Source organism: Tamandua tetradactyla, chromosome 21 (assembly GCF_023851605.1).
Source record: "Tamandua tetradactyla isolate mTamTet1 chromosome 21, mTamTet1.pri, whole genome shotgun sequence".
Lineage (NCBI taxonomy): Eukaryota > Metazoa > Chordata > Mammalia > Pilosa > Myrmecophagidae > Tamandua > Tamandua tetradactyla.
Window position 1 is genome coordinate 7,295,040 of NC_135347.1, and position 13,718 is coordinate 7,308,757.

General features: G+C 35.3%; 1 protein-coding gene and 1 non-coding gene across 8 annotated transcripts in view; one reads left to right on the forward strand and one right to left on the reverse strand.

Moving 5' to 3' along the window:
• The first annotated feature begins 1,289 nt into the window (after positions 1 to 1,289).
• LOC143665447 (uncharacterized) overlaps positions 1,290 to 13,718 on the forward strand; it is a 66,165-nt gene continuing 53,736 nt past the window's right edge. For 4 of the 7 annotated variants that reach the window (XM_077138848.1, XM_077138844.1, XM_077138846.1 and 1 more), the window contains exons 1-3: positions 1,290 to 4,341; positions 5,086 to 5,238; positions 5,587 to 5,735. The gene's annotated coding sequence lies outside the window, so the exon portion shown is untranslated. The remainder of the gene's footprint in view (positions 4,342 to 5,085; positions 5,239 to 5,586; positions 5,736 to 13,718) is intronic. The other 3 variants (XM_077138851.1, XM_077138850.1, XM_077138847.1) reach the window with 2 other exon arrangements.
• Positions 5,083 to 5,246, reverse strand: LOC143665878 (U1 spliceosomal RNA). The gene has a single exon (XR_013167273.1). It is a non-coding gene; the product is annotated as a U1 spliceosomal RNA (small nuclear RNA).

Consider the following 13,718-nt stretch of genomic DNA (forward strand, 5'->3'; position numbering starts at 1 on the left):
GTGGGAAGGAATCAAGCTGGGAGTACCAGAAGGCTGGAAGAAAAATCAGTTCCTTACGCATTTCCCTTTCTGTCACTCATTAGCTGCCTCAAATTATGTTAGCAACATTTTCCCTTCTTCCCCTGAGAGTTCAGCTTGCTTTTCTGCCTTGAGGCACATTACCTTAGAATTTTAAGCAAGAAGCATAAAAATGAGTGAACAGAAAGGTAGGAAGTGGCCTTTTTTGAAGAAGGGGTGATTGGAGAAGGAATGAAAAAACTAAATGCCACTTTTGCTAATTTACTTTTATTCTTCTTTTTTTGATTTCCAGGATGTCTACTTACCAAAGAACCCTTCATTCTTGATCAATAGCAGCTTGCTGCTGATACCACTTATCGTTTGGAATAATTTAAGTCTTTCTGTCAATCATTCACTTTTCAGGTTCAGTGTGAACCTGAGGCAAGGGAAAAGGACAGCCAATAAATAACTTAAGATGAGATGCATAATTATAAAAATTTTACATCAATATGAGCTGCCTTTATGTAAAAATTCATATGCACCTGAGTCAGAAAATATTCAATAGAAACAATGCCATGCCGAACAAAAGTCAGTACTAATTAATGGTTCCTGTTGAATGTAACAGATTGGTCCCCTAAGGGGTACACAATTCAAGATTGTAGTTCTGACTCAAAGTGTTCTGTTAAGTTACCTTGGTTTAATCTAAATAATTATTCTACTGAAATTATACCTATGCTACAAATAAAATCTTGTGACAAGGAATGGGAATGGCAGCCCCATCTCCTTTTGTTGAGTTAGATTCTCAACAAACAGCAATTTGGAAACTAGCCATGAGTTTAGCTCCTATTCATATTTTAAAAAGAAATATATTTTAAGAACTTTAAAACTAAAAATTCTTGTTAAAAACTATATATTGATAGTTAATGCATATTTGAAACATTAACTAAAGTATCTTGAGTATTTTAATTATTCTAACAAATTTAATTTTGTTGGTGATTGTATGTGGTAAAATATTTACTTAAAATAATGACTTAAAAGATGCACTTTTATTAATAGGAAAAACAATAGTTTATCTTAAGATAAAATGAATAACTGTTACAAAATCAAAAAAATATAGGACAAAGCCCAAACTAATATAATAATTGTTAAGAGTTTGTAAAAATGGAAATTATGGTCAAAATCAAAAAAGATTTTATGAGTCTAAAATGACAACATTTTCTTGGACTCTTAGCCTGTTTTAATGAAAAGATATAAAATTTTTTTCTAGATAATCAGTGTAAAAAGCAAACAGTCTGCATTTTATCAAAATAACTTACGTTAACTTTTATCATGTCATTATCTGTATAAAAAATATGGATTTTCTCCTGGGTTTCATTATACTGGCAAAAACTGCTTCTTTTCTTGCCCTAAACCAGGTGGCTTAATCTATTAATCTAAGTAATATTACTATAAATGGATCTATTACTGGCTAAGTCATATTCGAATCATATAAGTACCTAAATTCCTTTAAGCCAAAATATTTTAATGCTTTGTCCAGTCTTTATATAAACTAAATATGTATAAACTAAATTTATCCCCAAAATAACCATGGCTTATGTTGGAAGCAGATCAGATTTGAGGGCTGAATGCAAGGAAAAAATATACTTGTGGAGTCTTTTTTGTTCACCTGATGTTGCCATTACATGCAACTGATGTTGCAATCACATGACCTTGGTAAGAAACAGTTAAAATGTGCACTCTGCCTGGGAGGACTGGCTATCCTCCTAGAAGGAGGTGTACTTTAATAAAGATATCTCAGTCCCAGGAAGCTCTTCTTGGTCCCTAGCCAGTTCCCAGAGGACCCAACTAGGCCCTGTCATGTAAGCAAATTGGAATTTGACCAGTATTGTAGGAAAATTTCATAAAAGCTGCATGCAATAAATTTAAAATTAGCAAAAACGTACAACCAATTATAAAGAATCCACATTCTTGCATTCTTTTTCAATCAAACCAATGAATTCAATAAAAAAAATTCTGGTCATTTACTATGGGTACACATCCTTATTGACACTCTGCTTTCATTTTTGCTACCTGCCAATTTAGGGATTCTTAATTATATGTTAAAGAACTTGTTTGAGATTTTACAAGAAGATTCTGATTTATTAAGCAAAAGGCAGTTAACAGCTGCAGCTGAACGAGAGTTACAATTAATTGAACAATGCATTCAAGAAGGACAGCTTGTTCAAATAGATCTAGAAAAAAGCCTATTGATTTATTATTTTCTTTACCTTGCAATCTCCCACAGGCTTATTTTTAGCAAGATGGTGTTTTAAAATGGATTTTTTTACCAAACAATTGGCAAAAATGTTTAAATATATATTTGCAAAAAATTATTTCTTTAATAGCCAAAGTTTGCCAAAGATATTGTCAATGAAGAGGTCAGGATCCTAATCGCATAGTGTGTGATCTCACAAAGGAAGAGGTTCAAAGTCTATATATTTTCAATACCTCTTGGAAAATAGCATTAAGTGATTTCAAAGGACAAATTGATAATCATTTGCCTATGTCAAAAATTTTACAATTTTTAAAAACAACACAATGGATTTTGCCTAAAATAGTTTGGGTTTCCCTGCTAGCTATTATTGCCTTTACTGGGCAGGCTGCATATGTCACCCCAGTGGAAAACAAGCAAGCTCAGGACATTGTTAAGACTTGTCCAAACTGTGGCCCTTTAAATGCACTCCCATTTGCATCAGGGGTTAATCCTCCAGGTCAAAAAGCAAATAAATTATGGCAAATGGATGTTACTCATATTTCACATTTTGGTAAAATGCACTACGTACATGTTATCATAGACACTTGTTCTCATTTTATCTGGGCTACTGCACAATCTGGAGAGCATTTCTGCCATGTTAGATCACATTTACTTAATGCTTTTGCTGTTATGGGATACCCTCAATCTATTAAAATGGTCAATGGTCCTACTTATACAGGAAAACAATTTCATAAATTTTGTACTACTTTTAATATTGTTCATATCACAGGGATTCCACATAATCCCTCAGGTCAAGGAATTATTAAATGAGCAAACTGGACACTAAAGTCTATGCTCTTGAAACAAAAAGGGGGAGATGATCAGGAAGATGTTAGGAAAATAAGTACATCTAGAGATCAATTACCAAAGGCACTGTTTACTCTAAATTTTTTAAACATTTATGATACGTCATCACAGACTCCTGCAGAACAACATTTTAGTAATTTGGAAAAGAAAAATGATACAACCTAAACAGAACTGCAGCTGCAGCCAATCTATTGGAAAGATGTTAGAGATGATTTATGGAAACCAGGAATGGTAAAGGTGTAGGGTAGGGGATTTGCTCTTGTCATTGCAGAGGATGGAACCTCAGTTTGGATTCCCTCAAAGAGAATAAAACCCAGACATGTCAACCTGGATGAAAATAACTAAATGGGTAATGTATACTATAGGACATAGAACTTTAATTGCTGAAGGACAGGGACATATTTATACTTATTAGGTTTATCTGTGGGCGCTAACATGGGCCAATCCAACTTTACCAAAATAATCTGAGTACAAGTTTAGAATTCCCAGGTCCAGTAGATTCTAGGTTTACAAAACTACTTAAGGAAGAAGAAAACTGGTGTCAAATTTAATTCTTCCATTTTTAGAAAGACCTGTATGCATAACTCTATGGAAACAAAGGATACTTGCCTGTTAGATGGGAAAGAAAGTTGGAGTGGTTCGAGCAGTTATCATAATTAATGATTCCTATGGAATTGTAAGATGCCCCTGTGGGTTTGTAGATAACTGAGACTATATGGACAGGCAAGCTAAACCAGAGTTATTACATAGAGGATGATTTGTGCCAAAATTTGGGATGATAAATACATTATTCAGAGAAGTTTATGGGAAATTTCCTAGGACTGGGACCAATTTTTGTAGTGAATTCTAGTAACTATAACTTCCCTTTAAATAGCAACCAGAAACACGATATACATATAGGAAATCAAACTTTTAATTGTGAGAATTATTCTCTATTCACTTGTCTCCAAGCATTTATGTTGCAGAAAAATGACACGATTGTTGCAGCAAGGAGAAGAAGAGATATCTGGCTGCTGATGCAGATGTCAAGATTCTGGCAATCCTCTCCAGAACACAAGTCCTGATCCATTTTGGCAAAAGAATATCTAAACAGATTCTATTCTGTTTATTCTGGCATTGATATTGTCTTTAGTGCAAACAAGTTTTGGATAGAGTTCAACAATAAATCAAATGCTTCGGAAAAGAAACATTATAATCCTGTCTCAAATTTAACAATTTATCATGATATTAGGGAAGCTTCAAAGGTGAATTTATTTTAACTTTATAAATGGAAATAGCAATATAATAAATGGTTGATGTTGTTATATCTAGCTGAGTTCAATACACTATGCCCCTTGGGCCAAAGGGAAATCTGTACTACAGAAGCTTTTTGTGGTGACAACACTCTGTACAGATAACTGGTGAATGTGTGGGGTGTTCTTAAAGGAAGGAAAGAAAATGCTTAGGTATGTGGGGCCATGAAGTAAAGAGTGTGAGACTGATACATAAGTGAAAAACAGAAAGCTGTCTTGTAAGAGTGAAGGCAGTATTATATGAAGATTTAGAGTTAGAAATTCCAGCTTTTGGAAATGTAATTCAACACCTGTTTCTGAGTCTAATCCATCATCTTATACGTGGAAGTGATATGTTTCTTATGACAAGTAACAATAGTCGTATGTATATACAAACATATATATATATATATATCCCTTCAAATTATATTAGTATTACTACTATCATTATCATTAATATTGTCCTTGTTATCAGATTTATGAGAGATATGTTTGTGTAGAGTGGTTCAAAGTCATTTACCACTGATGGTTGGGAATAATAGCAGCATAGAAGTGGTTTTGGAGTAATTGCCTGTGTTGTAAATGTTTGCACTTCATATTTCTAGATACTTTGTAGTCCTTTATAACCTGTCATTAAATTTAAGTGCTTTTCTAAGGACAACATGAATCATCTCTGATCCATTGTTACTTTTTTTTCTTTTCTTTTCTTTTTCTCAGGGGAGAGCATGAATACAGTCCCTCACTACCACAAATTATGCAGTCAAGTTTCCCACATTTGGAGAAATCACAGGGGTCAGCACATCTGGAGAACAATGGATAAGCCTTGCCCTGGGAAAACCACTTTTGTGATCATGGTATCTCCCCTGCCAGGTAAGTATCCATTGTTACTTTTCACTTAAGCCAAAATACCCTTTTCTCTTTTCCTTTGATAGAAGATACTGAATCATAAAAATGAGAGGCATTTTTGAGAAACGAAGGGAAAAAAACCTTCCTTTTATTTATTCTATGGTGGTAAAGTTCATGCGTCAACTCGGCTAGGATATGGTACCCAGTTGTTTGGACAAGCAAGCATTGGCTTAATTGTTACTGTGACAACTGTTCAAATTTTAAATATGTATTTTTTCATTTGACTTGTATTCTTAAGCTGTTTATTGAAGAAAATAATGCTAAAATTCTGAATTCTAATTTTTTCCATCTTATCACTTCATAAAATCACAGGCATGTCATTTTTATGTCATCAGGAAGTTGACTGCATCTATGGATGATTACATCTACAATTATCTGAAGAGTTTGTCTTAACAGTGACAGAAGTCTCATTCATTCAATTGAAGGCTTTAAAAGAAGGGTGGTGCTTTCAGCAGTCAAAGGTGAGTACTTCCATTTTTTTTTGCAGCCAGCCAGCCAGTTTCTCCTGGAGAATTCATCCAGGGGAATTCTCAGAATTCTCAGCTTGCAACCCATCTTATGGAATTTGGACTGGTGCATCCCCACAGTCACATGAGATAACTCATATGAAAATATAATTACAGAAATCTGGCAGTTCTATTTCCTCAGAGAACCTAAAATATTTTCCAGAGGATAATGGTGCAGGCCTCATTTTAGTTTTATGAAAATACTGGAAGATGGATGGGAAAAACAAGGAAGCAAAGCAAATGTAAGACAATGATTAACTTAGTATGAGATGACTTGTACTGTTTTGATGGATATTGGAATGAAATATGCAAACAAATAACAGAAGTGAAAATTTGCAGAGATTATGTTAATGTAAATTAATATCATTTTTAGGAAGAAGATGTTTTATTTTGCTCATGTAAATTTCTTTTTAATCCAAATTTTAAATGTGTATTTTCCCATTTCACTTGTATTCTTATGCTGTTTATTGAAAAAAATAATGAAAAAATTCTGAATTCTAATTTTTTCCTTCTTATTACTTCATAAAAGCAAAGTAATATAAACATGCCATTTTTATTACTATAGTGAAAGAATTTATTTTTAAATAGAATATCAGTTCAGAACACAGAGAAATGCCTTTTCATCACAAAAGGAAAGAATATGTAGTTAAGAAGATAGTAACAGAAAATTTTGATAACTTTTTTAACTTTTTCATTATGAAAAATAATATATATACAAAAAAGAAATAAATTTCAAAGCACACCAAAATAATTAGTTATAGAACAGATTTCAGAGTTTGGTATGGGCTGTAGTTTCACAATTTTAGATTTTTATTTCTTGCTGCTCCAAGACACTGGAGACTAAAAGAAAGATCAATATAATGATTCATCAGTCATACTCATTTGGTAAATGCTATCTTCTCTGCTATAACTTGACCTTCTTCTTTGATCTTTCTCCCAGTCTTTATGAGTATTTGGGCTATGCCCATTCAAAGTTTTTCATGATGGAATGAGCTGTTGAAAGTATGGGATAGGGAGATGGAACTAGTTGTTGCTCTGGAGAGGCTGGCTCCTCAAGGTTTCGGGGATTATCTGGTCCAGGAACACATGTGGAGGTTGAAGGTTTCTGGAAAGTAAACACAGTACATGGAAACCTTGTAGAATCTGAGATAGAGCTCTTGGGTGCTCATTAGGGTTGGCAGTATTAGTTTTGCTGAGGTTTGGCAAACCATGGTAAATATCAATATCTAGCTGAAGCCTGCATAAGAGTAGCCTCTGCCATGTCTGACTTTATATATTTGCATCCTGTTTTCTTATCCACCTAGCTAAAGATGCATCCATTTTATTGATTTTCTCAAAGAATCAACTTCCATTCTCTGTATTATTTTTCATATTCTCAATTTCATTTATTTCTGCTCTAATATTTGTTATTTCCTTCTTTCTATTTACTTTGGGGTTTATTTGCTCTTTTTTTCTCTAGTTTTTCCATGTAAACAATTAATTCTTTGATTTTTTACTATTTCTTTTTTTAATATAGGCTTTTAGGGCAATGTATTTTCCTCTCAGCACCATTTTGCTGCATCCCATAAATTTTTATCTGTCACGTTTTCGTTTTCATTTGCTTCAAGATATTTACTGATTTATCTTGTAATTTTTTACCTGGCCCACTAGTTGTTTAAGAGTATTTTTCATTGGGCATGCCACAGTGATTCAGCAGGTAGAGTTCTCACCTGCCATGCCAGACACCTGGCAATTCCTGGTGCCTGCCCATGCAAAAAAAAATAAATGGGTATTGTTCATCCTCCACATATTTGAGAATTTTCAGGCCTTCTTCCTGTTATTGATTTCAAACTTCATTGCATTGTGATCTGAGGAAGGTTTTGCATATTTTCAACATTTTAAATTTATTGAGCTCTGCCTTGTTAACCCAATATGCAGTTTATCCTGGAGAAAGATCCATGATCACTTAAGAAAAATGTATATTCTACTATTGTGGGGTTTAATGTGCTGTAAATTTCTGAGTCTCGTTCATTTATCACACTTTTCAAAATCTCTTTTCCCTTATTGGTGATCTGTCTAGATGTTCTATCCATTGATGAGAATGTTTTATTGAAGGCTCCAACTATTATTGTAGAGGTGTCTACCTCTCCCTTCAGTTCTTCAGCATTTGTCATGTCTTTCAGGATTCTCTGGCTCAGTACATAAATATTTATGCTTGTTATGTCTTCTTGATGAATTGTCCTTTTAATTAACATATAGTGTCCTTCTTTGTCTCTCTTTAATTGTTTTACATTTGAAGGCTAATAAATCTGATATTAGTAAAGCTAGCCCCATTATTTTCTGGTTGTTGTTTATGTGAAATAGCATTTTCCAATTTTCACTTTCAACCTATTTTTGTCCTTGGGTCTAAAGTGAGTGTCTTGTAGACAGCATATAGATGAGTCCTGTTTTATAATCCATTCTGTCAGTCTATGTCTTTTGATTGGGAGTTCAATCCATTAACATGTAATATTATTACTGTAAAGGCAGTACTTTCATCTACATCTTTTCTTTTGGATTTTTTATGTCAAATATTTTTTTCTCTCTCTTTTTCCCTTACTGATAGGCTTCATTTCTACACTCCTCTTCAAACCCCTCTCTCTTGTCTTCTTATCTGCCTGTAGTTCTCCCTTAAGTATTTCTTGTGCAGCAGGGCTCTTGTTCACAAACTCTCTCAATAACAGTCTGAAAGTATTTAAAATTCTCCCTCATTTTGAAGGACAGTTTTGCTGGGTATAGAATTCTTTGTTGGCAGTTTTCTCTTTCAGTGTCTTAAATATATCATACCACTACTTTCTTGCCTCCATGGTTTCTACTGTGAAATCTTCATGTAGTCTTAGATACCTTCCTTTGAATGTGATGGATTGCTTTCAGAATTCTCTCCTTGATTTTTACATTTGACAGTATGAATAGTAGTCATCTTGGAGTAAGTCTATTCAGATTTATTCTGTTTGGAGTACACTGCACTTCTTGTATATATAATTTTATCTCTTTCAGAAGAGATAAAATTTCAAATTTTCAGTGATTATTTCTTGTATTATTCTTTCTGCCTCTTTTCTCTTCTATTCCAATCTTGGTACACACATAATACATATCATCATGCCCTTCATGTTGTCATTAAATTCCCCGAAAAACTACTGATGTTTTTCCATTCTTTTCCCTACCTGTTATTTTGTGTGTACGATTTCAGAAGTTCTGTCTTCTAATACACTAATCCTTTCTTCTGCCTCTTCAGATCTGCTATAGTAAATCTCCCTTGTGCTTTTCTTTTCTTCTTGTTCTAGTTTGCTAGCTGCTGGAATGCAACACACCAGAGACAGATTGGCTTTTAATAAAAGGGGATTTATTTTGTTGGTTCTTCAGAGGAAAGGCAGCTAACCTTCCACTGAGGTTCTTTCTTATGTGGAAGGCACAAGATGGTCTCTGATGGTCTTCTCTCCAGGCCCCTGGGTTCCAACAACTTTCCCCGGGGTGACTTCTTTCTGCATCTCCAAAGGCCTGGGCTGAGCTGCAAGTGCTGAGATGAGGAATGCCGAGCTGCTTAGCTGTGCTACGGTTGCGATCTCCCATTTAAGCACCAGCCAATTAAGTCAAATGTCACTCATTGCAGCAGACACGCCTCCTAGCTGACTGCAGATGTAATTGGCAACAGATGAGGTTCATGTACCATTGATTTATGTTCGCAGTAACAAGACTGGGTATGCTCACCTGGCCAAGTTGACAACTGAATCTAACTAACACACTTCTAGTTTGTCTTTCATTTCTATAAGTTCTTCCATTTGTTTGTTCAAACCTTTGTGTTCTTTATTATCATTCAATGTGTTCTTTATAATTCTTTATCTGTTTTGCCATATCTTCCTTCAATTTGGTGACATCATGTTTTATTTGATTTAGTTTTTTTTTAAACCCCTTTAATTATTTGTTTCAATTCCTGTATCTCATTTGAAGTTTTAATTTGTTCTTTGACTGAGCCATATCTTCATTTTTCTTCATATGATTTGTTAATTTTTGCTGGTGTCTAAAAGCATCTGATTTCCTCAATTAATTGACTCTGGAGGTCATTTTCACTATTTTCCATAGGGTTCTCCTATTGGTTGGATTTGTTCTCTATCTGTTCTTTGGCTTTCAGTTCTACTTATTCTAGACCTCTAGAAAAGCTTCTATTTAACTGATCAGAATTTTTTAGCTCTTCTTTATATGGTTCTATCTCTGCCTATTTGGAGCTAATTTTTTTGAAGAAGATCTCCCCTGACATGGTCAACTCCAATCAGATATTCCCAAACAAGGCAGTCCCCAGTCTTAGGAAGGGGATGCAATCAGTATCAAGTGTCCCTAAAGATGAGACTCACCAGATTGCCAGTCTTTCTTGTGGGGCCTCTTGACTCTGCTCTCTGCCTTTTCTGCCCAGCTGGCAGTGTTTGTCAGCCTTCAGCTCCCCATCAGCATAAAGTGGCTTGGTGCCTTTAATTCTCAGTAGACCCTGTCCCTGCCAGGGTTGTGGTTGAAACAGAGGCTGAGGTAGAAAGTGGACTTAAGCTGTTTTTCTTTTCCAATTCCTGGGGTTTGAATTTTCTGAATGATATCTGCCACTTGTGCTAGGCACTGTCCCCCTTTTCTTAGGGAAGATATGCTTCTTAAGGAATCATCTCCTTCACCAGACTAGTTACATTGTCTTTCAGATATCCCTTAACTCTTCCTCTGCCTGGATCAGTGCTGACAATTGGAAATATCTAAGGCTTCTTTTTTTTATGGGCTGCTACGTTAAAAAACAAAATATTTTCAGAACTGGTTCTCAGCCTCTGGGTTCACCAATCAAAGGCTGTAGTTTGCATGCAGCTCTATATACCCCTTTTCTTGTGGCATAGCCCTTTTCCAGTATTTGGACCTCAGCAGACTCCAAAACCCATTGTTGCTTTTCTCCTCATCAGTCCTGCCTCCTTTCTACCAGGAGAGACCTCAGTGTTCTTTTTCTGCTTGCTCTGGGTTTATCTGTGCTTGAGCTTTTATTCTGCAGTCCAAATATGTTATTAAACCTGAAAATGGAACCTGCTTGAGCTCCCTTACCTTGCTCCTAGTAGAGCTTTCTTCTTTTTCCCACAAGGAAGTGAGTGTCTCCAAAATAACCTGCCATGACAGTGGGGGAAGGACACCAATATCTAATTTGGGAGACTCTACTTACAGTTCCCTGCTGTGATTAAGGCCCTTCCACCCATTCCAGACTGGAGTACAATGTGTATCCAGTCACCAAAGCCTTCAAAACAGTTGTTCCAGACAGTTCCTAACTATTTACTAGCTGCCCTAGAGGACTAACTAAATTTCCTACTGTCATCTTGCCCTACTTTCTTTGCATGGGTTTTTTTGTCTTTATTCATTTATTGTAAATTAAAAGGAGGGGATGAAAGTCAGTAGCTATTCTTTGAAGTCAGTTTACTTTCAGCATTAATGTATCATATTTCATCTTTCTTAAAAGTTTTGTACTGACTGATTTTTCTTCAGTGTTCAAATATGTACAGAGATGTTGATAAATGCCAAACACTGGCAATTAATATGATTCTAGTATGGTAGTGGGTTGTTGGTAGCTTTGGCCAATACCTTTTTTTTAAACCTCTCCTGTTTTGACCCTGTTCATGAAACTGGTTCTCCCACAGTGCAGTCATTAGCCATGTGGTCTCTCTAAGCTTTACTTTCCTCATTTGTAAAATAAGAATAATACTTATTCTGATATGAGTTGTGAGAGGTAGATATAATGTAGATGAAGCTGCATCATCATTTCTTGCTCTGCATGGGCTTTTAATAAAAAAGAGCTTCTTTTCAAAACTCATTTTAGTAGAATGTATATCTAAGAACTGCATTAGGTTAAATTATAGGGGGGATTGCAACAAAAATAATTTTGTAGAGCATTTAGTTTGTTCTGGGCTGGCTCAAATAATTTATTTAGACTTGCCTTGCTGGTATTGTATTGATCATAAAGTCAGGCATAAACAATAGATCAACTGTGAATTTGAACTTACCTATTTTATCTTTAGACATACTCTGGAAAATTACAGCACAGGCAGAAATGAAATATGTTCACACAATTCTTTAGAATTATCTTTTTATATGGAATGAAAATGTAATTGTAGCAAATACTTTGCCTACTCTGTATTAGCCTTGCCCACCTCTGAATAACTTCTGTAGACCATTTATGTACATGCTAGCAACTTTTCACAACAATCTCCTCAAATTTTTCTAGAATCAGGTCACATGGGGAGCTCTAGGCAGATGTTGGGACTGGTAACTGGGTGCTATCTGTTGGTTGAACTCTTGATAGCAAAGAAAAAAAATTCTTTGAAAGGAGATTTGAGCAGATTGTCTTCATATCTACCATAAAAGTGACCCATCATAACATTGACTTGAACCTAGGAACGAATTTTATATTAAAACAGGTGTGACAATGGGCATGTGGTTAGGAGATCCACTGGTCCTACCACATCATCTGGAAGCTGCTGCCTGAGGGGTATCAGAACAGTCTCTTAAAGCTAAAGAATGAACATAGGATGAGAGACTTGGATAGAAGCCCAAATGCATTTTTAATACATGATATAGTGGTGTCTCCAATAGTTAGAAAATACAGCTCTGCTTGTTCCAAAACAGAAGCTAGGAAAACAGTTATTCTACTTTGCATGTAGTCAATATTGATAATCATGAATACCTGGGGACCTGGGATTATTAGTAGATACTTCAGAAAGGGCAGAGTATATATGTGGTGCTATTGTAGTGCCTTGTGATATTCCCACAACCAATGGAAACAGTGAATGTGCAATTGTAGTAACATGAGATAACTTGAGGCTCATTACCATCAGAAATTAAACCTGGCCCATTCCACTAGACAAACCACCTAGACTAGTAGAAATACTAACCAAGGATAAAATAAATCTAGTAGAGATGATAGAACAGAGTTGAGGAATATCAAGTACTGTTTGGGGATCATTTTTGCAGTTGGACTCTGTTTTATTAGGCCTCCAATTTTTTATAGATTTGGCAGACCAGTGGCTTGACATATCAATAATCAAGTATATACAATGTGGAGCATGAATTGATTTGAGTAGTACAAGACATGGACTGTAGCAAGCACTAGTGATTCTTCTGTATCTTCTCTGTTTACCTCTGAACTGACTTCAAGTTGTAGTGGACTATCCTCGTACATGCTCTTTTCCATATCAAAGGAGAAAGTGTCTTCATAAGTCTGCTTTTCTGCCTAGGGCTCTCTCCACTGCTGCAGAAGCTTCATCAGTTTGTGAGAAGGTATCCTACAATTTAGATTTAGACTAGAGGTAACTCTCCTCCAACCCAACCAGTTAGGAACAGCATTCCTTGTTTCCCTATGGAAAGATTCTGAGACAATTATGTTCTCTGTGGTAATCCAGTACTTATCAAAGCTTGTATTGGCTTTTCTGTCTTCCCCCATCTTTCTCTACTTCCTCATTCATGCTTCCTTCTTATCAGGTTTCCAAGAAACTAGCTGTGTCCAAGACCATGCTTTGTGGTCTGCTTTTGGGGAATTAAAACTAAAACAATGATAATTGTCATGATTACATGTATTGTTATTTCAAGGCAAACCATACTCCCAGAGCAAAACTATACTTGTGAAGCTTAAGCAAAATTACCAATTGTTAATACTGACCCCCACCAAAAGAAAAAAAAGAAAAGAAAACAGTGTCTAAGGAAATTAAGCACACTCAGAGATTGTCACCTATTTCACTGAGAATTGCTCGTTTGAGTTGGCTTATTCACCAACTGTTTAATACACCCAAGAGGTTTGCACTTACATTAAACATTTTGGCATCCCCCAAAACTATTTTACTTTTGTTTAAAGAAGTGCTCTTTCACTTAGAAGTTATTGGAACTAAGTCTAGAGGCAGGGTAAAGAATCTGGTTCTT